Source organism: Serinus canaria, chromosome 7 (genome assembly GCF_022539315.1).
Source record: "Serinus canaria isolate serCan28SL12 chromosome 7, serCan2020, whole genome shotgun sequence".
Classification (NCBI taxonomy): Eukaryota; Metazoa; Chordata; class Aves; order Passeriformes; family Fringillidae; genus Serinus; species Serinus canaria.
Genome location: NC_066321.1, coordinates 7,442,737 through 7,468,053, shown reverse-complemented (window position 1 = coordinate 7,468,053; position 25,317 = coordinate 7,442,737).

Below are 25,317 nucleotides of genomic sequence, written 5' to 3'. Positions count from 1 at the left end.
AGCAGCACATCTCCAGAACCAAAATCTTCTCTCTTCCCTTGCCTGTCCTGGTCCTCCATTTTCACAGCCACACTTGATCACAGAAAGAGTGCCTAATCTTCTTTGAACCAACAAAACCTTGTTCCAAATGACTGCTGCAGCACTGTATGTCTGCTAGGTCAGTAATTACTAAAATGGTATTGGAGCAGAAACCTAAAGTGAATCTCACAGCAATTAAATAAAATTTGGAAGCTGGCATTAAATTCACATAATTATTGGCAGGCTACTAATCTTACCTGTCCAAGAGCCACCTGCTGAAATGGGATTAAGGAGAAGAAGATCAGTGGGAGTTCCTTTCATCACTAAAGCACAAAGTCACCTGGCATTTTGTGTGTATTTAATGTGCTTGAACATTCCAAGCATTTTCCAGCTGTGGCAGAAAGGCCATCTAAGCTTGTTCTCCTTGTAGTCATACCAGCACAGTCATAAGATTTCAAAACAGTTTTGAAATCAAGTAACAGAAGGTACAAGCCCATGGTCAGGTGTTGTCCCTTTCCAGCAGCTGAGAGAGTCATCAGGTGGGACACTGGAACTCTGTATGCTCCCACTCAGATCTGATTAACTGAGTCCACCCGGGTACAAAGATGTCTCTGTGCAGGGTGTTCCCATTCCCAGCATGGCCCTGTGAGGCTGCTGCACCATGGAAAGAGCACCTGCACTGCAGCCCTGCTACTGAAACCTGAGCAAAACCCAGACCTGCTTTAACTTCCCTTGAAAAGACAAACTGCTTCTGAGTGTGTGCATAGCAAAACTGTTATTGCTCTGGTTATTGGTAGTTATTTATCAGTTACACTCAGGCTCTGCAGCAGATTTCAGCAATTACTCTGGTTTTACTCTTTGATTCCATCCACACTTCATCAGCACGCTGCTCCAGCATGCATTATACATGCTGTGTATTCCTCCAGCACGTTCAGTGTTCTACGTACAAATCATGGATCCAAGAAGCCCTAGAGTCTGCCTCAAAAAGTTGTACAATCAAGTTTCCTCATAAGATCATTTGGAGCATGTTGATAGCACTCAACTGCACCAGCTTTTGTCTCATCAGCCAACTTGGATCATATCTTGCCTTCAGGAAAGAAGGGCAAAAATCTTTGTAACTCACCACTAAATATAAAGCTATATTATTAAGAAACAACTCAAACTCCTTCAGCAGAGCCAGGCAGATTTCCCAGCTCTGTGGCATTTCTCACTAAATGACAAGCAAATCAATCAAATGTGGCTGGACAGGGAAGATCTTCATTAGCTGTTTTGTGTCCCTCCTCTGTTCTTCACACAGCAATGAAGATCACAATTACATCAGCTCATTAGCTTGACATTGCAAAGATAATTAAACATTCTTCATAATAATACTTTTTTATTTAGAGAATATGCTTCCTCCAAATTTTAGATTCTTCCATCTCTTTAGAAGAGGTGAATACAAATACCTACAAGCTGAAAGAAAAAAACAAAAAAACTCAAAAAATCCACCAACCGAAAAAGAAAAAACACCAAATACAACAGCAACTTTATTCTACACCTTGTCCAAGAGCCTACAGATGACCTATAGAGAAATCAAAAGTCACTTACCCAACAACTCTGTCCTCTTAAAAATCTACAGAACTTCTGACAATTTGTCTTAAAAAGGAACAACACTGGTTCTTTTCCTCTTGAATATTGTATTTCTAGCTGGGTATTGGAAAGAGATAGGAACCCTCAAGGTCTCATCACTTCTAACACCAAGCCCTCAGCACCCCTGTGTAAGCTATTTTTCTTTGTCTCAATGTCTATCCTAGAAGGGAATTAATAGTGCTTAATTGTTCATCATGTTGGCATGAGACAAGAACATGACCATTTCTTAATGTGTGTTTTGAAAATGTAAATTTTCAACTATGGAAAGTCCTAAGTATCCCAGACCTGACTCAGAAAAACACATGCAAGAAAATGTCTGAAAAAAGAAATTTTGATTAAATAATGACTGTGGGATTAGATCTGTTATTAAAAAGATAAAACCCATCTATTATCTAGCTTTTGTAGCCAGGGATATTCTCCATAAATCATAATGAATAAAGTAGTCACATAAGATAATACTGAATGCAGAAGGGTCATCAGTGTCATTTTAGTATTACCTCTTACTATCTTCATTATCTTAGAAACTTTTTATCATCTTTTTTTTAGGTGTCATTTTGAGAAACACTGAGAATCAGATATTAAGTATTTTCAAGTAAGCCCCCCTTACAGAAAACAGTTATAATATTTTATCTCTTTTTCTCCCCTTTTCTTCTGAAAGATTTATCAGCTTAACTCATTACCACTACCCTTTCATCTACGTGAGAGTTGTCCAGAGGCAGTAGGATGGAAAATACAATATAAAGAGAAAACGTTACCACAGAGCAATGTATGCACAAAACACAATTTCTTTCAGATCTTCCAGGCGGCCTCCCATTAGATGGGAGGGGATATCATTGACAACTCTGCTGTGCTTCATAGCACTTTAAATTTTCTCCTTTTTTCATAGAATCATGGAATAATTTGAGTTGTTTGAGACCTTTAAAGTTTTCCTAGTCTAACCACCCTGCAGTGAGCAGGGACATCTTCAACCAGAGCAGGCTGTTCAGGACCTCATCCCATCTGACATCCAATGTTTCCAGGGATGGACCTTCCACCACCACTATGAGCAACCTGTTCCAACACTTCACCACTGTCATTGTAAAACACATCCTTATTTCTAGTTTAAATCTACCCTCTTTCAATTTTAATTACCCTTTCCCTACCCCAACAGGCCCAGCTAAAAAGTCTGACCCCATCTTTCTCCTAAGATGAGAAAGTGCTGCCCTTTAAGTGTTGCAAGGCTACTCTAAGGGTCTCTGGACACTTTTACAACACCTTGGCTCCAGCTTGAAAACTCCCAGCCACCTCTGCTGCTGATGGCATCTGGCCATTGGCTGGCAGACAAGAACTTTGATGCTTCCACAAATACTTTTGGCATAAAATCATATATTTGGCATCTTCAGCCTTAGGGGTAGAGGATGATCAATTCCATGGATATTTTCTTAGAAACTAAAATTATCAAAGATAATGAGAAGAAAAGAAAAACCAGAAAAAAAGAGCTGTTTGTGTGGTATGCAGTGAATTGATGCTCTGCAGAACTGAGCTCACTAATAAAACAAATATCTTGGGAGTAATTTCTTATCCATTAAGATGACTTATAATTGATTAATGACGTATACAGTCTCAACATTTTCCTTTCACTGAACATTTTCATATTACAATGCCCACAAATATTTCTATAAGTATTTAATGGCAGAAATAGATTTGGTCCATCTTATACCAACTCTCATCTGCTATGCTTTACTCTGTGTCAGAGGGAATAGTCATTACTGTTCAAGGATATCATCTGTATTAGACACATGATAGAGAAGAGAACCTACAGCTTTTATCAAAAAACTGCCCTCCAGCCTTTGCATATTTACAATTTACATTTATCTTTTTAAGCTTTCAATAAGCAATTTCTCTGAAATATTTCCTCAAAGATGTTTTATTGTTTGTTTACAGTAATTTAGCTACTTTATCAACCACTTAGCTGATATATTTACTCAGCTACTTCATCTGGAACATGCTTCCTTTTATGTCTCATGATCTACATAGCACTTTCTACAGCAGAATTGTAGCTATTCAATAATTTAAACTTTGACATTATGAGAGTTTGTCAAATAGTCATAGTACTAATCTGGAGAACTCTTATAATATTATCACATACTACTCAATCTAGCCTATACCTGTAGGTATTCCACGTTTTAATTTAAAAGTTAAACTACAAATGCTGATTGTGTAAGTGTGCATGATCAATCATACAAGTCATCATTCAAAGCAGTTATTCAATAGAAATGAAAATTTGTGCTAAACTGTAATGTTAGTAGTTTCATTCCTATGATCTAAATGCAGATATCATCAAAGACTGATCTTTGGGCTTTCAGATACTTTACTGTCTGCTTTCTCTGCAGTAACAACACAGAAGAAATACTGGAAAGTAATGAGCACATTGCATCCCTCCTCAAAAATAATTGACCTAAGCAAGAAGGCAGCTTGAGAATTGTTAGTGTTTTAAAAAATACCAAACCATAAAAAATAAAATTCTTCCTAAATCCCACTGTATCAGTTGTGGGCACTTTTCCAAAATCTTGCAGTGCACTTTTTCTGCAGCGTGTGCAGCATCCATCAAACAAGAGTACACACTATTTTTTTGATTACAGTTTAAAAATGAAACATAAAAATCTTGAGTATCAGTTATTATTTCCTTTCATTCAAACTCAGTCTTTTTTAGTTCCATTGCATCTAACCCATGCCAGCCTTATTTTGTAAGGCTAGAGTACTCAGAGGGTGACACACACAGAAAATACATGTTTATATATCTTTCTCAATGTGAGAAATTAGTTCTTCAAAATCCTGCAATGATGATTCTTTGTCAAAATTTGGTTCTGAATGGTTTAGATGTGAAGCTATAACAATATGTTTCAGGAGGACAGGGGATAGATAGGTTGAAACTTTAAAGCTTTTTCAAGTATTTCATGTAAAAATGCAAACCAGTTTAATTACAGAAATCTCCTTAGTTATAGTGACCCAAATTCTCTGTTGACCCATCTCTCTTGCAGCATCAGGCAAGTTACTTCAGCAGGCAATTTTATGCACAGCATTCATTCTGAACACTGCCTGGGACTATAAATTCATTTATTTTATGCTGCTCAATCCAGTACAAAAATGACAGAGCTGTTCTGGGAACACAAAGCCTGGTAGGGAATGAGTCTCTCACTTCCATGTATCTAGAGCTCAATCCAAATATAATTTGCCTGTATCAGGACTGCCACCTGCAGTGAGCCTGCAGTGAACCTGCAGAATTTCAAGCCAATAAGACAAAAAAACAACTTAAAAATCACAAAATTCTGACACAACATAATTTTAGTTATAACTCATGAAATAAATCTCTTCCAGAGCATAACCACCAACTCAATGACTTGGTATTTAAGTACTGGATGTGGAAAAGCACAGCTGCCCACCAATAACCAAGGGGACAATGGTCATCTAAAATTCTTTTTCTTCAGACTTTTTAGAGTCCTCAAATTTGAACACGGCTTAGTACTATGATTCTGATGATACCAGAAAAGTTCTTTGAATCTATAAAATATCTGTAAAGACATCTCAAAAAATTTCTTCATGAGGCATCAGCTTTTTCATGGGTGTCACCAGTAAAGGTGACCTCTCAATGTCACCAGGGACTTCTAAAGGGAAAAGAGGCATCCAGAGAGTTTGGGAAATGTTGAGAGAGACACCAATACCATGAAAATAGAAAACCACCAATCTTTTCTTAATTATTTTATGGATTTCATCACTAAGCATTTGTTTGCCCTCTGCAAATATTTGCATAATCAAGTTTCAGAAACATTAATGTTCCCAGAAAACACATTACAGCTGTTGAATTATAAAACTGAGATTTTTCAAACTCCAGACTAAATCTGTACAAAATTATGTACTCTGGATGTCAGCTGAGATTTTACTGTAGGTAAAAGTAGGGAATTTACACCTTAAAAATGATCACTAGGAAAGAGAGCCAAGGGTAGTGTATATTGGGTCTTCAAACAGAAAAATCCAGGGTTGTATTGACTCCCAGCAGTCAGATAATATTGTGTGAAAAAAATTAGTTGAAAAGGTTTCTAGTATGAACACAGTCCTGTCACCTCAGAAAGCAAAAATCATCCCAAACCACAGAGATGCTCACATGAGCAAGGTGTGTATGATGTGCCATCAACAGATGTGTCTCCTGAGGCCACCAGAGTGGCTCTGAGGGATTAACTTTTCTCCCCCTTCTTTTCCTTCAGTCTTTTTCTACCATATTTTTTCCTTCCTTTCCCCCCAGAATTACTGCTGCCCCAGGCATGGCTGAACAGAGTGACACAGGGACTAAGCTCCCTCCAGGCTGCCCAGGGACTGGCACCATCTCTTTTTCTCTCACAGTGGTTCACTTGCTCATGATTCCCCAGGCAAACAACCCATGAGGACTCAAACCCAAAAGAAAACAGAAAGCCACAAAGGAAAAGTGAGTGAGAGGCCCCAGCTCCCCCCAGTGCAGTGCTGAGGTCACCCTGACCTTTGGGGCAGCTGGGGCAGCTTGCCAAGCCATGGAAAGCTTCCTTCCCCCTCCTAAGAGAAACTGTTAATCTTAAAAGCCAGCTTTAATTCCCTGGAAAAGCCCAGCAGAAACAGTTGCAGAACCTCTGGATGAACAGTTACCACCAGAGGAAACAGAACTCACGAGTCTACCCCAAACTCCAATTTTCCAGTTTTCAGCTCCAGCAATAAGACATTGTGTCCTGTATGGGGGGAAAAAAAAATCAACTAAGAAATTATTGATAGGTGCATAAATTACAGTGAGAAAACCTTGAGTCAGTCATTCCAGCACTGCTAGAATGGTTTTTTAGGTTTGGATTAGCAGGAGAGTTGGGGAAAGGATCCTTATGAGCAGCAGAAACTAACATGTCCCACAAGAAAATGCAGAAGCACAGCAATTTCCTTCCAGCCTCTTGGAGAAGCAAGGTTAGCTCAGACAGTGAATAAACACACTATTGTGCTGCTCAGTGCCACACACACACTGGGTTTGCTTGTACAGGTAAAATGTGAGTGATGGGAAAGCTCAAAAGCTTTGAGAGGTTGATTCCTTTCAGTGTTCAGGAGCTGTGCTGATAATCCCAGAACATGTTCAAACTTATTTATACTGACAACGGGCAACCAGGTTAAGAGGAAAACAAAAAGTCTCCTCCCTTCCCTAGTTTATCCAAAAAGCCAGAGTAAACCCTAAGTCTTCCTGGTGTACAGTGGGACCAGGCTCAGGGCAGGTTTTAGGATGCCAGGCTGAGTGCTCACACACAGCCTGTGGGGGCACCTGTGTGTGCCAATGCTCCTGCAGTGCCCAGGGGACAGGGACATGGCAAAGGCAGAGCCACTGCAGCCAGAAAATCATTCCAGAAACTGCCCAAGCCCCAGGAGACAGCAGGGATGGATGGGCCATCAGGGACAGGCACCACATTTTGTGCCTTCTCCCCTCTTCTAACCAGTAAGAAGAAATGTAGGCAGGTTTTTTGGCTCTGTTATCAGGCACAAGGAATTATAAAAGCTATTCTTTAACATGATGGTCATGTCTGCAGGTCATCTCTGCAGCAAATATGAGCAGCAACGTTTGTGGCATTAATCCCACACTGGCAGACTGATGCAGCTTTCAAGCTGAGTAAGGGTTTAATGCTCTGAAGGGAAGGGAAAAAAAGATTTCCTTTAGATAAATTGCTTAATTGGGAAGTCAGGAACTCTCCTGCCTAAGCAATTGATTTTACAAAAGAAAAAAAGTTTATTTCAAAACGTAAGCCTGCTATTCATCTGTAATACCCAGGGAAAAACTAAGCCAAGAGATAGACTCTTGCCTTTATACTTCTGAAACCACAATTTTAAAAACATAAATAAGGCTAATAAACAAGGATTTAAACAAATATTCTTCGTTCTTTGACTGTTTTTAGTGAAGAGCAAATTCAGAGACACCGTTCCAGAACTCTGACAGATCGTTTACCCAGGCGGCAGGGGCTGAGGAAATGGGGTCCCCAGAGGGACACTCAGCCCTCACCACTGGCATCAAGAAATCAGCTCCCCTTAAGCTAATGGACTTTGGAGCATTGACTTGCACGGTGCTGCAGAGCTCAGGGGAAAAACTCCAGCACCATCCCCTGCCCTGGAGAAACTCCTCCACCTTCTGCAGGAGCACAAACAGAGCATTTACAGCCACCAGTGTGACCACCAGGCACAGGCATCTGCCCCAGCCTTCTCCCTCCCCCTCCCCACGAAAAACATTCAGCAGGTCTCAGTTTTGTCAGAACTGAAAATGATTGCATCTCACCTATCCACAGGGTGTGAAACTCTCTCCCTACTGCACCTACAGAGGTTTCTCTCTGAGGAACAGCCACAGGACACTCTGCCAGCCAGGGATGGCCCTGGGCAAAGCCCCACTGGTGAAAAGGACAGTGGGGATGGGCTCAGGCACAGCACTCTCCCAGCAGCAGGAGGAACACAATTACCACCTTAAAGAACAGCCACTTTTGACGACAAAGCTTCTTTTTAATGATAGAAACATAAAAGCAAGTTTGATATTAAGCACTGGCATGTTTCTCAAACTGCAGGAACATAAAACCCAAGTGTTACCCTTTAATATAATAGCATCAATTTTTCTGTGTTTAGCAACTTGCTGCACAACTGCACACTCTTTTTACACAAATAGCTTTAATTTTGATTTCACCACCATTGGGCTAACATGAAAATTAGTTCTTAGAAATCCTTGTGCAGAAATGTCCCTGAATGACTATACCTGACATCCATTACATGCAGAAGTCGCTCAGGTTGTACAAGAAGCAATAGGCTTATTATTGGTAATGAAATATTCATTTTTATGAGCTACATCAATTAAAACATCATTAAATAAGCTTAAAACAACTTAAATTTTTAAAAAATAATTTAACACATGTATACTGTTATTGCCTCCCACAGTGTTAAACCATTATTGCACAGGTAGCCAAATTTGGACAAAGATTACCAAAATACTATCACTGTATGCTCCCCAAACCTTTTCTTAAAGAGGAAACATTTGCATAATTATTATCATAACTTTTCCAAAAAAGCAATGGTATTGGCACTATTTTAGTTACTTTTCTATGTTACTACACAAAACAGTGGATGCAATTATAACAAACCCTGTGCATATATTTTTCTTTTCCCCCATATTTCTTAACTCTTCTGAATATATGCATATATATCTCTTCCAAATATACACATATATCTATGGGTTTTTTCCCCAGCATGAAGTCCGCAGACACTGTGCTCCCTTGCTTCTGGGGGTTCCACAGTGAGATAACTTTGCAAACCTCATCTCTGTCACTTCTCCAAAAAAGTACATTATCTCTGTCTCTTGGTTTCTCTTTAGGGCTGTGACTTTCTGCAACAACTTCTGTGTGGCAGGTCAGATCTAGCAACGTAATCTAACCCAACAGCCAATATCCCAAGTGCAGTCTCCTCAGCTGAAGCCAGAATACAATACCCCATTCTGATCTTCCTTGACTTGCCAGCTGCCGTTAGCTGCCAGTCGCACTCAGGCTTTGTCTCCCTGAAACTCCCTTGTCTCTGCCTCCTCCTGCCAAGCTGCCGCCACTGCCTCAAGGTGTCCTTCAGATATCATCTCTACTTCCTTCTCAGCTTTCTGCAGAACTTCCCCAGGGCTTGCCTTCCCCATCCTTTTCCCTTGGTAAGGTCACACACAAGCTCAAACAGCCGTCTCCTTCTCTCCAGTTCCACTCGCTTCCTTTTTTAAACTCTAACATTGGATTATTTTTCTGATGTATCCTCAGGAAAGAGGTCAGCAGCTCAAGGCCAGCATCAGTATCACTAAGTTTTGAACTCCTTTGGGCATTATCCTGCTTCCCTGGAGGCCCTAGCATCCTTCCTCCCTCTGGCACTCCTGATTTGAGGATGAGACCCACAGCATATACTCGCCACCCAGCTTGGGCACTGGAGCTGCCTTTGCCATCAGCACTGAGAAATTAGCATTTTAAAGCATAATTCACTCCAACTATTTCACTGGTTAAATTTAAAATGAAATAAATCACACCCTCATTTGCAGCCATTGCATTAGCTTCACAGCTCAGGACTGTGGGGAGTCTTTAATTAAGTTGATGACTCTCATTCTAGGTGTTCCTTCCCTCAGGTCCCTTGGGTTGGGGTACCTAGGTGTGAATCACTCTTGGTTCCATTCACACTGTAAGGAACCTGCCTGTCTCAGTCTCTCTCTTTGAAACAAAAAGCCCCCAATGCATTCTGCCACCAGGTGCCTCATTTTTAAAGAGTCTCAGACGTTAATTTTGCTTTGCTTCTGGCACATGTTGCCAGTAACACTGGGTGTTGTCAGCACGTGAAAAGTCAAAGTCACTGATCCAAAAACCTGTCAAATGATTAACACAGAGCAGTCACAAACCTGGATGATGCATTACTTAACATTCATAATTCAATTTGAGGACCTCAGATAAAAATCTTTAAACAGGAAAGGTTCTAAGCAAATTCCAAAGCAATGCTCAGATGTTAGACTGCATGCCAGTCTTACTGTGCTAAGTTTAAGAATAAAATACTGAACAAAATAAGCACAAAATTTTCCTAAAACATGGTAAGTAAAACAGTTTTGGATTAAAGAATGAGAAAGATTAAATTCCTCATGATGTGGTGTCTGTTCAGGAAGGTGTTATGTAACACTCACAGACCCATACCTTAAGTGGCTTCAAAGAGAATCAAACTTAATGCCCTATTCCTTATAGTAATGATGGTCAGTAGGAAAAATTTTATGTGATTACAATGCAGGAAAGTACTAACCCATTATTAATTATAATTTACCACCATCTTCATGTATCTTTGTGTTTATTAGTTTCAAAGTGACTGCCTTCTAAATCCCTACAGTCAGCATTACACTGAAAGCCATGAATTGTATTAGAACACATGGGAGGGGGTTGGCTATATATGATATATATCAAAGCTACACCACAGAATCAGTATATATTCATGTACATAAAAGTGCTTTTTGCTAATTGCTTTGAAGTTTCATGAAAAGAGCAGGGAATTAAGAGTGGAAAGTTTTGAAAGCACATAGGAAATTTGTAGGCAAGGAAGTGGCAGCAAAGATGCCCCACCAGCAAGGTCACAGCAGGCAATGGGACTCAGCTCCCCTGCAAGGAGAGACCCCCACCACTTCCATCTTGGCTGTGGAGTGCTGGGCAGTTGCTGCTGGGACACACTGGGCCTGAGCACCAGACCTGTGGAGACACTGTGCTGCTCCTTATGGCATCAGCTGGGGATTTGACAGCAACTCTTTTCTTTCTCTCTCTCCTCTAGTTTTTACCTAGTACTGGTTAACTAATCTTGATGTTACCTTTGACATTGAGCAATTCTTTATTCATAGACTGGAAAGGAAAAATATAAGCATTTCAAATGTTTTTGTTTTTTTTTTCTCTTTCCTGCCCCTTCTTATGACAAAGGACTGACTTTTTTACAGAAAAAGACCCCAGTTATTGTCTGGTAATACAGATTGGCAAGGAGACTGAAACAATACAGAAAGGTAATAATACATGGAAATGAGTAGATTTAAAACTTGTGATTTGTTCTTCAAATTCCCACCTAGAGATCTCCAGCTTGTCTCCACATATATGTATGTGTCATCATGCACTAGTTTTGGTCTACAAAATACAAATAAATCACACTAGCAACTCCACTCAACAAAAATGCATTCAGGCAACAACACTTAAGGTATTTCTATCATACTCCAAGCAAGTCTCTTTAATGAGTGCTATAACCTGTAATTTTTGGAGTCCCCTAACAGGTTACTATACACCTCTAGACAGAGTCTCCAGAACTGAATAAACACAGGAGTGTAAATTTTCTCAGTGCTTTGGAAAATAGAAATATTTACTTTGTTCTAAGTGTGCATTTTGAGCTGGCCACATCCTGAAGGTGACAGTGACATGTGTCCCTGTGGGCAGGCTGCCTCCTGCCACCACCACATTTTACTTCCCTTGAGCTGCAGGTCCTCACACACCAAGACAAACATGTTGGCACATGGCACATCACTCAAATTCCATATTGCCTTAGACAAAACACCATGCAAACCTAATCCATTTATTTGGGGACTTTTTTGGGTTTTTTTTTTTTGCATTATTATGCTGCCATAGACTGTGTTCCTACCAATGGCAGAGCCCTGTGTCACTTGTGCCCTTTGCTGTGTATCCTGGCTAGTTCATAATTGAACACTCACTGAGATTATCTGTTAGTGACTTGCTTTTGATGTAATGGATTTCAGAAACGCTGCTCTCATTTTAAGGGATTTATCTCCTAAGCAGCTGGTAGATTGCAGTGATTCTCCTATCTGCACAAGGCCTGGTGAGTGCACATGCTGTGGGCATTCAAAAATCCAACTACCTGAAGTTTTAACCCAGAAAGAGTGACCAAGCAGCCCTTATGACCCGGAACATCTACATACGAATCTCTCTCTCTCTTTCTGTAGGAGGAGATGCATTTGCAGTTTGCAGGAGTGGGCAGATGTTTTCCTGCTAAGGCACAGGTTTGGTTTAAAAAGAAATTAGTTGCTCTAAACACATAAAAGTCCAGAGGGAACACTACAAACCCCCCTAAAGTCCTTGCTCCTCAACCTAATTGTAAATAAGAAAACTATTAGTACACCACTACCCATCAATTAGCAGGTGCTACAACACAGCTACAATAAACCTGAAATGTAAAAATTGCTGATACAGTCCCTGGACACTAATGAAACTTGCTGCAGAATTTTTGCTACAGACATATCTGCACTTTCCTTTTATAGTTTACAATCTAAGAGCTAATGAATAAATAAAAGTGAAAGGAAGGCAGGAAAGAAAGAAGAGTAAAAGGTTGTAACATACATATTATATTACAGAGTAATTATGTGCTTCTGAAATGCCAATTAGTAACTCCTTCCATGATCCAGCTCGCAGTCAGATCAATATGAGGTTGATAACAGCAGAGAGTAATGATCTGGTAAAGAATATTTTATTATTAAAGAAGGTATAAAGCCACAGAAATATTAGCTTAACTCCATTTTTATTTTTTTTAAGTAAGAGCAAATTGTAATCACGACTGTGTTAAGAGCAAGGCAAACTTTTCTATTCCACAGTCCCTGGTAGATTTCACACAGATGTTTGGTTTGTTTTCCTAGCTAGCCAGGATAATTATTATTTTCTATTTTCTGGGTTGTGGAGTTTTTTTCTTTCTTTCCTCCAATCAAGACAAACAATGTTTTAACAATTTTTTTTCTGTCAGACAAAAAGAATGTTGAAAAATTATTTGGCCATCAGCACAACATGGAAGTGCACAAAACTCAGTGATTCTCCTGGAAGAGCTAATTTGCTTGCTGTGTTGACAAGATGAGCCAAAACTGTGAAGAATAAAACCAATTTCATAGCCATGGGGGGGGGGATCCTGGAGTCAAGCATGTAATGATACAGAAATGAGGCAGGTATTTGGCATTCCCAGCTAGACCCTAAAAGTTTTTGTTACATATCTCAGAGTGAAAGATCATTGTTCATAGTCTTGTCAGCAAGGTGGTGAGGTTTGCAATCACATCAAAAGAAGATATAAAGAGTATTAGAGGTAAAAGGCTTTTCTAGGAGATTTGCCATTTTATTCAAGGGGTTTGGTATCTTTAGGCTTTTTTCCTTGCTCAATATTAATTTTCCTCTTGAAAATTTGTTTGTTTCTCTGTCACCAAACTTACTTTGGATGCAGTGCACTCAGTTCATGGACACAAAAGGTTGTACCCATCCCTCAACAAAGAAGGATGTGAGAGAGGGCCAGGGGTGTGCATCCATCCAGGCCTCCTGCAGCCCCAGGGTGACTCAGAGAGGGAACTGGCACGGATCAAGTTTGCAGGTTTCCATTTAGTGGACAAGTGGATCATTCTGCTTCTTGTTCCGTGAATCCAGAAGTTTATGCTGTGTTACAAAGCAGAGTGGCTGATCCAAAAACCACTGAGAAGCAACATTACATTGATATTAACACACAGGAACTGAGATGCCACAGCTTTGTGTGTTGTGGAAAAACATAAGAGGAATAAAATAAGGGGGTTTAGGGATTTAATTCCAATAGGTGTGAAATTTTCCAGTAACCTGTTTTCTTGAATCTTCATAACTGCTACTTCTGGGGAAGTCATATTTAAAATGCAATTTCTATTTGTCTGGTCAATAATGAAGTATTTTTGAAATAATTTCCAATACAAGGTCCTCGTTACCATAGGGAAGTTACTTCTCCTCTACAGTCGTAAATACTTTCTCATGGAGTATCCATTGGCTCAGCATTGAAGCACTTAGAACTATTTATAAAGCACAATTCACACCTGACACATAGAATTAAGAGCAGAAAAATGAGACAGTTTTCTAATGGCATCAGTATTACTGTGTTGGTTGTAAAATGGACTCATGTCTAGAAGGCTCTGATTCATGTTCTCTCTTTTTGAAGACTATTGACTCTTCTGGCTCTTTTTCTTTTTTTTTTTTTTTTTTTTTTAATGGCATATTGATATTGGTGGTTGTTGTTGTTTTGGCTCTGAAGTCCAGTCAAATGAATTTAATAAATGTTTCTGGCATTGAAAAATTAGCATTGGCTGTTTCAAACATAACAAGGGAATATTTCCCAGAGCAAGTACCACACTGCTCTCTGTTCTCCAGTACTTTCAGAGATAGAACTAGAGAGAATGAAACGGTTTTAAGCAATTTAAGATTATATTTGCTGACTCTTTGAAGTAGGCCAGGGCAATTGTAATTCCTCACTTCCCATGACCTTGCCCATTAGGGCATAAACTAAGGGGCTGTTCTGTGATGTGATGGACACCGTTACACCTTACACAACTGGTCATTAGAGCCAGAGGTAAACCCCCTCCCCATCCCTGAGCCCGCAGACATTGCTGATCATACATTGTGCATTACTGATCATACACTGCACAGCCTAATGCAGCCTATATAAAAATGACAGTGCTAATCGAAGATTTATACCTTTAATCCCCTCCTGCCCCAGCTCTAAGTCATGATTTTTATTCCCAGCACTAACGGGATAAAACCCAACTGAGAATTTCCTAGCATGATGTCAAGTTCAGCTGCTCTTTCTGAGAAGACAAACGAACCCCAGACCCCTCAATTTTGCAGCACAAGGAGTGAAGCCCCAGCAGGTTTCCTCACCCCACACAAACCCGAGCACAGCCGGCAATCACAGAAAGGCACTGACGTGAACTCTTCAGGCTTTCACATCATTTTACGAAAAAAAATAGCTGGTGTAAAATTTCTAGATGTTGTTTTTTCAGGACTAAGAGTCACTAATCAAATATTGTCACTTGACTGCGTTTTTATTTTATTTCAGGAAAAAAAACCCACTTATTTCTGCAGAGGTACTTCCTACTGAATACCAATCTGGTTAGGGATTTCATTCTATCACTCCAGAGTGCAGTAACTCGGCCAGAAAGTAGTTTTCAATCAATGCAAAGGCGGGATGGTGTCAGAGGTTGGGCAAGAAGGCAGTCGAGGACAGAGCCCGCTATTCCCTCGGCTCTCCCCCCAGCAGGATCACCCCCAGTGCCCGGCCAAAGCACCCACCCAACTCTCCCGCACGCAAGGACACCGGCAGCAAGCACACCGTCCCGTCCGGTCCCGGCTCGTTCCGAGCGCACACCACCAGAATCACAAGTCGATTTCACACCGCCTCCCTGGAGCAGAGCCCTTGCCGTTCCGGCACTGCGGAGCAGCGCTCCGGGAGGCACCGGCAGCTCCGTGCCCAGCGCCGCCTGCTCGGGGCAACTTTGGGCAGGGCTGGCTCGGAAGGTGCCGCTGCCCGGACGCACCGCGCCCGGCGGGACCCGCGGCCGGAGCTGTCCCTCGCCTCTCCCCGAGCTCCGCCGAACTTCCCCGCAGCGAGAGGACGCGGGGCGGCCGGGAAGCCCCGCTGCCGCCCGCCCTACCTTGACGGCCCGGGACGAGTGGCAGTGGACGTGGTGGGACACGGTCGCTGTCTGGTTCATGTTGCCGGCGGCGCCGGGCGGGCACGGGGCGCCCGCGGGTCCCTCCCGGCGCCTCCGAGCGGCCGGGGGGCTCCGGCTGCGGCGCTGGCTGCGCTGCTCCGCACCCCGGGGCGCCGCGGCAGCTCCGCCCGGCGGGGCCGGACCCGCTCCGCCCCGCCCGGCACCGCCCCGCACGCCGGACCAGCTCCGGACCGGGACCCGGCCGGGACCCAGCCGAGCCGCGCCGCCCTCGCCCCCGAGGCTGGGGATCAGCCCCGCTCTGTGAAAGCCGGGCCCGCAGTGCTCTCAGCCGAGATGAGCAAGACTGCAGCAGAAAGTTTATGCTGGCTGCTCTTTCCTTCGTGCTCCGCGGGTTTTTTTTTCCTTTCTGCCTTCTCCGTTCCCTCCTGCCGCCTCTTCCCTCGGTTCCAAACGCCTCCAGCCCACTGCGGTACCGGAGTACGGGCGTGCTTATATAACGCAGGTACGAGGCACAGGCACCAGCCTCCCGGCCCCACACGGGCTCCCGAAATCACCGCGCTTTGTTCAGCACGGCAACAGCTCCACGCTATCCCGTGGAGCAGAGGAAATGTATCTCTCATTAGACTTTCACCCAAAAAACTTTCAGGGGGCTTGATTATGGTACGAGCTAAGAATCTGTACCCTCCAGACTCCTGAGCAGACCTTGCCAGAAGCACACAGATTCTCTTTCTGCAGGTCCAACAGAGCCGGTGCCAAAGCCAGGATTTGGGGATGGAAGTTGGTAAGCTCTGTGAGCAGATTGTGACACCGCAGGCTGATAATGAGCAAGCAGTATTTTGTATATGCATAACATCCTTTAATGACTCTTACTTTAGAGAAACCTCCCAGTAAAACAATACACGGTGTGCCACACACCAAGGCATTCCTGGGATGTCTCTGGAGGGTGCACAAAACTGCAGCCAGGGCAGGTAAAGCTGGTTTAAGAAGAAGCAAAGAAGAATGAGGACAGACTACGGCCAGAAGCCATGGCACAATTCTCCTAAAGAAACTGCTGATTTGGAACCTCTCACTGCATGAGACTCCAGCTTCAGGCATCTCTGAAGCATCTGTTCTTTCAAAAGGGAGGCTGTTGAGCAGTATTTGCTACCATATCAAAAGTTATACTCCCAGTGCAGGAAGTTTTTGCTCAATAATAAAATGAGTTTTAAGATTCAGGTCCTGGGTTGAGCTTGTTTTATGGTTCTGTCTCATTTTCCTCCTCTACTGCCACTCCCTCTTCTTTTTTTTTTTTTTTTTTTGTAAGTAATCTGAAGAAAATGTACAAAGCATGTATCCAAAAAGTAGTGATGCAACAAAACAAAAGTTTTGCTAAAGACTTCAGGCTTTGCTACTTGAAGGTCCTTCCCACTCTGCAAAGGAGAAGGCTGAGAGCTTGCTATGGTCACAGCCCAACACATCCTCACAGAGACCTCTGGGGACCCTCATCCATGCTTGTAAATCTCATCATGACTTCAGACATCTGCCAAAGCTCTTTTCAATGGGGTTCATTTTCAGAAGATTTTAATTTCCTGGAAGAAAATCTGCTGTAATTCATCTCACACACAATATTGCAAAGGTAAATTTCATTTTGCACACCTTAACTTGGACACAAAGGCAGGTACTGCTGGAGATGGAACTGGTGAGAAAAATACTGATCTGCTCAGTCTGCAGAAAGCAGCCCTGGATACAAACACCCCCTCCAGAGTGGGGAGATCAATCAGGGTTTCTTCCAGTGATACTGAGAAAAGTGTCATTGCCAAAGGAAGCCAAATGCAAAGCAAAGGCACAGCAAGAGGGTCCCTCCTGGCCCAGCCTTGATCATCTCCAGGCACCACGAGTGAGGCATCCAGGCTGGCCTCTAGCCTGCAGGACTGCTCACATTAGCCTCATTCACCTTAGCAGATTTATTGGATTTTGAGCCATAAAAACCACATTTAGAAAGCATATCAGGGGCTCAGCAGTGCTCTTTCACCTCTCTCTATCATATGCAGACAGGAATGAAACTTAATGGACAAAGATGGGGAAAAAAACACCCTCAAATAAAAATGAGACATGATTCAACTCAAAGGTGAGTGTTGAGGAGGAGGGAACAAGTAAATGGCTGTTTGGATAAAGGGCTAACAGGCCAATTTTCACCGTACTCTGCCCAAATATTTGTCATGAAAAGAAAATGATGACTTCAAGTTATTGTCACCAGGAGCTCAAGCAAGCAGAAGTAGCTTGGAAGATTCAAAGAAATTCTTCTCCATCTTGAAATATACTTGTGTTTAACAATCTCACATGGGAACTACTTTAAGACAAAAAATGAACTCATGACAATTTTAGTTGGACTAAATATCTGTTGGTTTTTGTAAGCACCTATGAGAGCTTTGTGTAAAGTTTTCATGTTTGATTTTATGCTTCACAGTGGCTGACCTTCCATGCAAGCCCCAAAACAAGCTTTAAGGTAAAAGAGAAATCTCTTCCTTATAACAACAAAGAAAAGGCAGCTTGGGTTAAAAAGTTGCCAAGGACAGAGATAAGATCAATAATTTGCTGGCATTGTTTTAAATGAACTTCTACAAATTTTGAGATATCTATTCTAAGAAAGTACTCTTTGCTGATTAACCTCCTGCTCTCACAAGGTGGGACCTAATTAGAGGATGAACCCAACAATGACTGGAGCTGTAAAATCTTTATAAGTGCATGGTTTGTCATTATAAAATATCCCAGAAACACGGAAGATCAATAGAGGGGGATTCCACAAAATGCCTGCTGAAATCCTCCCAAGCACCACTCTGCTGCTTGCTTCTCCAGTAATGTCATTCCCTGCCATCTCTCCTGTTCCCTGATGTGGCTGTTAATCCTCCATAGGTATAATCTTCCCTGGGAACTGGATGCTTAGTAAAATGCAGTTCACCCTGGGCACTGACTGCTAATGCAGGCATCCATGTTAGCCCTGCAAGGAGGTTCTCCAATGTTTCAGTGCCCTTAGGGTGCAATTAAATAACTGAGTGATTACCAAAATATGCTGGAGAATATTAAAGCTGGGATCAGATGCAATAGAGCAGGTGGCACTTGGCCGTGTTGGAGCAACCCCTCAGTGCACTGAACAACCTCCTTCCTGAAATATTTAAAATTAGTAAGAAAGCAACGTGATCAGCCAGGAAAATTGATCAAGCTATCCAGAAAGTTTGAGAGAAAAGAAATTCCCTGCTTGTGACAGAAAAGCCTGCCTGTCCCACTGTCCAAGTGCAGTGTGTGGCTGTGGGCAGCAGAACTGCTGCTGAAGGCAGCATTTCCCAGAGGCTCCTGATCACTATTCAAGTCCTGCAGTAACCTGCTCTTAGAAACTCCCAATACAGTTCCCCAGCCACACATTTTCCTGCCTCTTATTTTCTAAGCCTTATGTTGTTGAAAAATCCCCACAACCTTTTCTCCTTTTTTTTTTGTCACATTACATATATTTTCTAATCACCATACTGAGAAATAAAATATTAAAGCGTATATTGGTAATTATAGATACGTCATGGCAACATGTTTTTCTATAGCTGTAGAAAAATATTTGCTCTCTTTTCTATTTTATGCAGCTACATAAAATTTAGTCTTATTGCTGCTCCACATACCAAGGGCCTAATTCTCTGCTCACACATGTTGGCAGCTATTGACACGAGTGAACTCAATTTCCAATTCACACCAGTTCATAATCAGATTACAGACTTCCCTGTTTATGGATGAAGAAGTTTTAATACCACGAGGGAGGCTGACTTGGGATCACTGTGAGGCTGCCAGCTTCCTCAGAATAATTACCCACCAGGAGCCATGCTGTGTGTGAGTGCTGGGCTTGTGTGAAACAGAACAGGGCAGAGCCTACCTCCACTCAGCTTCCCAAAACTCCTCTATCCCAAGCAGCTCTCAAGGGAAAGGGCAGCAGCTGTCATGCATTGCTGCTCATGGCCAGCAAGCTCACACACAGCTCAAGGTACCCCAGGAAAAGCTGCTCCAGGAGGATGGCCCTGTGGCCATGCACACACACACACACATGTTCACATGTGCACAATCCCATGTGCCCTGCAGCCTTCAGTCTGGCTGCAGCTGTTGGAGGGAGTGTGAAGGAAAATTCCCTCAAGTAAAGCACAACTTCAGGCAGATTCAATAAATCAGTGGGATGCCAGGTTTGAGTCTGGCTGCAGTGCCAGGAGCTGTTGCTGCTGTGTTAACCCACAATGTTTGGTTGCTGCAGTGAAGGGACACCTCTCCCATGGGGAAAGCCTGGTGTTATCCCTGCCAGGTGTTCTATTAACTGTGTGTGTGCCCACTCCTTCCAGAACTCCAGAATTCCGTCACAGCTTACTGCCTTGAGGTTTTGCAGGATGATTTCTAACCAGCTCAATGTGGTTCACTAACTGAAATTTTGAACAAAACCAAGGAGAATCCACTCCATTGCTGAAAGACATGCTCAAAACTTATAACAACCAGTCCAATATATGGAACTGATGAAGAAGTAAATATAAATGTTCCTCATTTATACTAGCTAATATCCACTGAGGTATAAGGGTGCATTAGTAATGATTACTTTCTGTTCTTATTCACTACATTTATTTCAATAGAAAATATTTAGATTAAGTATTTGCAGCTCCTTTTAGAAACAAAAGGTGTACTAAAAAGTTCTGGCACACAAAGGAACCATTGGTCCACAATGATTCCTTTAGTTAATTTTCTGTGAAGGTTAATGGTATTGAATTATGGTCAGAAGACGAAAAAAAATCTTCCCCATTACAATAAGAATGAATTATCTTTCTAGATTTTGCCTGAAAAGAGGAGATATCATGAAAATAGATCCAGTAATTTCTATATATCATTGATTCAGTGCAGGGAGTATGTTGTGAGAAGAGATGGAAAAAACAGCCTGCATCCAACTGCCTCATTACCAGGGAAGAGAAGCAAGTGGTGTTTGAGATATCAAACTACAAGCAGAGGCAAGAGAAAATGGTCTGTGCCTGAATGAACTGAATGTGTCACCCACAAAACCTGCACAGACAGGAGGTGACTTTATGAGCAGCTCTTTGCAGGGCACCTCTTAGCAGGTCTCTGTGGACTGCTGAATTATTCTGATGAACCACAGGCAGTGCCACAAGCTAAGAGTATCGTCTTCAGGATCCCTCCAGTCTGTCCTGTGTGTGCCTGTTACCAGACTCAGAGAAAAAGAAAAGAAAGACTTTGAGTCCTTTACATTTTCAACTGGGGCTTCAGAGGAATAGGCAATACTATCCAAGAAAACAAAATTCAGCTAAAAAAAGCCAACATACATGGCCACCAAGCTATATTAATTTTCTTTATCACACCGTATATTGACAGATAGACATACTTTACAGGAGAGGAACTTCAGGAAAAAAGAACAAATCCTTTTTCTGTGGTCTCACATGAATTCCATAGTAGACCCCTGGAGCACTCTGCTCCATCTCACTGCATTCATTTAGCCTTCTATTTGCACAAGCTATTGCAGTATAAAAAGAAGAAGGTGAACCTGACCTATCTGAGAAGTAGATTTAATTTCATGCATAACTATTACTCACACTGCTAACAGGATTCAATATTTCTACCATGCAAGAGCTCCAGGATGAGTAATGCTTTTGCATGTGTGAGGATTTACAGGAGCACAGCCACCCATCTCCCTGCCCATGGGCATTGCACCACACTCAGGAACTGCCACAGAGTACTGGTGGAGGCATGCCAAAACCGGTGTCAAGTGATGTCAGATTTCTGCACAGGTTTGGCTTCTTTACACCTTAAAATCTTGCTTACCATGGGAAACGCTGAACACCATACAGAGCACTTGCTCTGCAAGAACATCACAGCCCTGTCCAGCGCTGGCTCTCCAGGGATCCTCTTGCTCACTGAAGACAGGCCTGAGCAGTGGATTTCTGGGTTGACACCACAGCCAAAAGCCAGTCCAGAGGGGAGCTACAGAAGGTTCAAGATTAGCACACAAGCTCAAATGAAATGTCAAGCAAGAGTGAGAATTTTGTCCAAGCAGGATCATTTCCCTTATTTTCAATATATATAATAAATCATCCAGAGGCAAGCCCCCTTCTTAAGGATTAGACACCAGGTAGTTAAACTTCTGAAGCAGTACAATTCTACACTGACAGTCAGCCCAGCATTCCAAGTATTTATGTACCTAATAGGCAGCCCAAAAACTTGTCAAGGCTTTGCCAAATTTACTATGGCAGAACTTGGTGTGATCAAATTCTTTGTCCCCACAACATGAAGAGTTTATCCCACAGCTCCTTCTGCTTCTGGGATATTTGCACTATGCATCTCACAAAAGCAAATTTCATGGTGAGCCATTGTTTTTGGGATGAGAAATTTTGCCCTGTTTGTATGTAGAGTTATCATCCTGAAATCAGCTCCCAGTAAAGCCAGAATGAAATATAAAAGTAAAGGAAATTTTACATTGTTTAAAGGGTTTGAAGTTTAAATTAATATTTTGTAGCTATGGAGTGGTGAAGTAGAGTATTTTATGTTAGGTCTCATGGGCTGCAGGAAAGATACTTTCCAGATTAAACGATTTGCAAAAATTCAGTAACAACAGAAAAAGAAAAATATTGGCTACATAGATCATTTTTCTTCATCTACTTGTGTTAATACAAGGCTAAGCAAAATTTCAGAGGCACACTATCACTAAGAGAAAAAAAAAATGAGAAGAATAAAACTTAAACCATTATTATTTCCATAATGCTTCAATGGTATTGAATAACAGACAAAAACTCTCCCTTCCTTTACTCTGTGTAAATCTCATAGCACCTAACAGGATTCTGTTTTTCACAAAGTGAAAGATAATTTACCATCAAATGAATACTTTCCCTGGAACACTGCAGAGCAGTTTGCTCAAGGAACAACAAGGAGAAATTGCTATCAGAAATGAAAAGATGATTTCTCGACCTCTGAAGACAGCCCTCAGTCTCTTTTCCCTACAAGACATGTGTTCCCATCTCCCCATTTAAAAAATATTTTTACAAGACTCTGGGGGCACTAAGTAAGGCCCTAACTCATTGCCACATGTATAAAACCACAGATGAGTGATTAATATTCTGGTGTATTCTTCTCTCACAGAATTAATTGGTTTGGCTTAGTCTGTGTCCATGTGGTATGAGCATCTCTGAGGCAGGGTAACAGACCAGCCTTTTCCCTTACCTGAAAACACTTAAAGGCATCAGTGAAGCAATAGCAGGTGCAGGCAAAGGCCCATCAGAATGTGTTCCTTTGCTGAGGCAAAACCCATCATTTTAATCAATCAGGATGAAAGATGGGATAGCCAGCAACCCTGTCAGAAGATTTCATAGGTGGCTTTAGGAGATCACTGCTTTGTTTCCCCACCTCTGGGACAGCAGGAAGCATCCTGAGAACTGCAGAGGCTCAGACAACCTGCCAGGGATGTTCTAGCAGTGCTGATTGCTGAAAGTGAACCCACCTGGTGAAATAAGGGTTCTGCCTCAAGTTGCTGCTCCAGGAAATTAAAATGCAAAATACTACAAGGAAAATGTTGGTGAGGAAGAAAACTTAAAGAACATAAACAACGTCAAATGAAAATGGGAGAAAACAAACCACAGGAAATTGAAAGGAGAACTTGTCCAAAACACCAGTAACAAGTGAGAAACTCAACCTCACCTTTTAGCTATAATCCCTACCAACAGGCTATGAAGACAACAGTGGGGTTGCAGTCCAGGACCAGACTTGACTCTGCCTTTGACTGCTATTGCTCATATCCATAAATGTTGCTGTTAACATGTTCCTGGAAGACAATTCTCTTCCTCCATGAGTAAAACTTCCCAGTTTCTTCAGATTTGTGATGCCTTTTCAATAAGAAAGCATCTGAAATTCCCCTTATCTCTGTTTTTCTGTTCAGTCAGAAGTGTGTCAGTCACAAGCCCACGCTGCTCAGCCACCATGATTGCTGCTGCACTTCAGCTGACAAGCTGTGAAAGTTTTGGCTGCCCAAAAATCATTGGGAACATATTTACTTCCTTTTGTTAGAATAATGTTTGCCTCCTACTGGCGTGCACCAATGTACCTTTGCTCACATACATCAGGAGGTTTTAATGTCATCAAGGATCACATCCAACCAGATAGAAAATACTACCTTGTTAGTGAGACACAACATTACTGCCAGCTGCTCATTCCAATATCCTGTAAACATGCATAGAAATCATTTCCTTCTGCCTGAATATCCTTTTTATATTCTGCTTATAAAAAAAGTAGAACATTATGTGGGGAAAAACAGTGTGGATCCCACTCCTGTACTTGGCAACAAACCAAGAGCTGTTTCAGTAAATTCCAGTCAATGTCACAAGGCTTAAACTAACCAAGGAAGATGTGAGATCAGAAGGCTTTCTTCTTTCTTTTGGGCTGTGAGCCTTTTAGTAAGTCCCAGAGAGCTGTTGAAGACTTGTGAGACTCACAATGTTGAGAAGAATTTGTCAGGCACAACCAAGTCTCATATGCAGTTACATATTCTCTAGCAATTGTGCAATCTTCTAACAACTAAATCCAGAAATTATATTATCCTGCTCTCAGAAAAATACCACAATTTATGCTTACTGGGAGCTGAAGGCCTCAAATGCAGGCTGACAGCTACAGTACCTGTAGGAAAACACTGTTCATTGCATTTACTCACAACCTCTGAGGCAAATGTAACAAAGCCATCCAGCACACACAATAAAAGGACACCAGCTCCAAACACATAATCCAACCATTATTTTGATTGCAGTATGTTTTCCAAATTGATTCGAAAACATGTTTTTATTAAAGTGTATGATTTGTTAAAAGCACTTCCAGGAGGTGTAAGAAAAACAGCAAAGAGATTGGAGCTTGCTTAACCAAGTTTATAAACCTGCTGTTTCAGCCTCAAAGATGAATTACACTGCAGGAGCACGTTCACTAAACGTCTGCTCTCCTTCTTGCCCTCCTACCTATGTTCAAAGAATAGAATAGAAAAACATAAATCAAAGTCTCAGAACATATTTCTCCCCCAATTCTGAAGCTGCCATATCTCTATACCAGAATCATAATCCCCTGCAATACAAATAAAAAGCACAGCCCTGCAATCACCACTTCAAAATAATTACAGGCCACACAGTAATTTACACTTATCTAAAGCCTTTCACCCCAAGAACCCCAAAGCAATTTATACACAATATAGATGTGGCTGATATGAAAAATATAATGCCAAGGAGCTACTTGGGAATTGAGGCATTGTCTAAATCATGTGGATCTTTGCAGTCCAAAACTTACCCATTATCCTGGTGGCAGTTTGAACCAAACCTATTAAAATCTCAAATTAAGGACTATTCTAGGCACGTACAGGCATGTTCTGAACCTTTCTTTAATTTTAGTCAATGATATTGAGAAGTCAAGAAATGAAAAGACTCGAAGCAACACTGCCCAGCAGACATACACAGCTTAAGAAGGTGCTGATCTAAAGTACAACCAGGGCTAAGACATCCTGCTATAAAGAAAAAAAGTCTAAATTTCTGTATTTGCTTCCTTTTCCATTATAGAATTTAATTCTCATCTATCCAGGCTGTGGCTAAGTAGTGGCTTACAGGCAGAGCTTTGCTCCTTCTGTGGTAGCTCTGAAATATCATCATTTACCTCCCAGCTGC